Here is a 2,500-nt window from a genome sequence, read left to right as displayed (position 1 = left end):
GAAGAAGCAAACAGACTGAAAAAGTGTGAAGAGTTTAGTCGTTCAGGGCTTACCATTCAGGACCCCAAAAAAAGGAATCCCAGGGTAATTCTCTTTGATATTCCAAGAGATACTCAAGAAGGACAGCTGAAAACTGAGTTGTATGAACGAAATCTGTCAAGAGCAGGCCTCACACTTGAAGAGGTCGTGAGTGGAACACAGATCGCCTTCAAAACTGGACCAAAAAATCGAGAAGTGGTGAACCTAGTGCTGGAGGTGGCACCGAAAATATGGAACAGGCTGACTGAACAAGGACGAGTGTATCTCCACTGCACATCCCACAGGGTGCAAAATTACACAAATATTAGCAGGTGCTATAAATGCCAGGGCTTTGGTCACACATCAACAAGATGCACAAGTGCTGAAACAATATGCGGACACTGTGCAGCACCTGGACACTCCTTCAAAGAATGCAGGCTTAAAGAACAACCACCACACTGTGCGAACTGCAAACGCTGGAAGAGAGACTGCAAACACTCAGTTCTGGACCAAAACTGCCCTGAATACAAGAGAGCAAAAGAAGCAATCCAACGAATGACCGATTATGGGAAGTAAAAATAACGATGTGCTACCTTCAGACCATAGATCCTCAACGGACCTACAACTTAGCCCCTTAAAAATTCTCCAAATAAATGGGCAAAGATCTAAAACAGTACCTGACCAACTAGTCATGAAAATGGAGGAAGAGGAGTTAGATGTACTACTGGTACAGGAACCATACACACTAGATGACAAAATCACAGGTTATCCACCAGGTTATCGAATGGTTTACAGCTCCAAACATGGAACACCAAAGGCAGCTATAATCATTCGTACTAAGAGCTTAAATGTACTCCAGCTAACCACATTGTCTGATACACATACATGTGCGGCAAGCATAAGTGGAGCCTTTGGAGAACTGTACCTGGTGTGTGTGTACTGCCAGTATGGTGAACCTATTGACCGCTTCCTAAATAAACTTGAGGACATACTGCACAACTTGGCTGGAAAACCAGTAATTATAGGCCTAGATGCAAATGCAACATCCCCATTATGGTATGGTGATATGGCAAATGGGGACGGTAGGAAGATGGAAGACTTCATCTACCAGCATGGTCTTGTACTACTGAATGAGGAATCTCCATTAACAACTTTCAGTGGACCAAATGGAGAGAGTAACATAGACCTCACTATTTGTACAACAATTGTGGCTAGAACAACAACTAAATGGAAGGTTCATGGGGGATGGACAACCAGCGATCACAGGGCCATAACATATGAAGTTGCCCCACAACAGAGAAACAGAACAGCTATAGTGCAAGAAAAATACAACACACAATTTGCGAAATGGGCAATTTTCGATCAGTGCTTCGCAAAGGAAGTAGAATACCTGGAGAATATCCAAGCAATGGATGTAAATGAGAAGGTTCGATGCCTGGAAGGGGCTGTACGAGCTAGCTGCAAAAAATCGATGAGAAGAAAAACCTGGCTACAGCACCCTATACCATGGTGGAACGAGACACTTAGACTACAGCGACAAAACACAATGACAGCACGACGAACCCTGCAAAATGCCCGCCGAAATGGAACTGCAGAAGAAATCGAAGCAGCAAAACAAGAGTACAAAATAAAACGAAATGAATACACGAAACAGATCACCATTGCTAAAGAGGATGCATGGAAGAAGTGGGTATCTGACTGTGACAACAACAATCCCTGGGCAGCAACTCAAAAAATACTCCGACCAAAAACAGGTACAGAAAACGTCCTCAGCAACATAAGACTTCCAAACCAGACCCAAACAATGACGTGGGAGGACACAATCCAGCATCTAATGCGCTCACTTCTGCCCGATGACAAACCAGAAGAGGATACAGCTCATCAGGAAGAAGTTAAAGTGGAAAACATAAGGTACAGTAATATAGAAAACGCACCAGAGTTTTCGAGAGAGGAAGTGGACGCTGCCATCAAAGCATGTAAACCGAAGAAAGCTACAGGTCCTGATGGTATTGATGACCTAATAATCAAAAGAATATGGCGCACACATCCAGCTCTCCTAATGGATATATTCAACTCTTGCCTTCGTGAACATACTGTACCGGAGCCATGGAAAAAAGGACTAGTGTGCATATTGCTCAAGTCCCATGGAAAGCCTAGAGATGAACCAAAATCGTATCGGCCCATATGTCTACTGTCTATACTAGCGAAAGTACTTGAGAGATTAATGGTATGGCGCCTGGAGGAACAATACGAAACCTCGGGTCTTAAAGCCCCAAACCAGTTTGGGTTCAGGAAAGGTGCATCCACAGAGATGGCTATTAGGCAGGTGCTACACAATACTGTATGTGAGGAGAAGTATGTCATGGCCATCTTTGTGGATATCGCTGGTGCGTTTGACAATTTATGGTGGCCAAGTGTTATGAGGCGACTACGGGAAATAGGCTGCCCAATAAATATATATAGACTAATAGAAAACTATTTC

The sequence above is a fragment of the Schistocerca serialis genome, unplaced genomic scaffold (genome assembly GCF_023864345.2).
Source record: "Schistocerca serialis cubense isolate TAMUIC-IGC-003099 unplaced genomic scaffold, iqSchSeri2.2 HiC_scaffold_1472, whole genome shotgun sequence".
In the NCBI taxonomy this organism is placed as follows: domain Eukaryota; kingdom Metazoa; phylum Arthropoda; class Insecta; order Orthoptera; family Acrididae; genus Schistocerca; species Schistocerca serialis.
Note: the sequence above shows the minus strand (reverse complement) of the source record.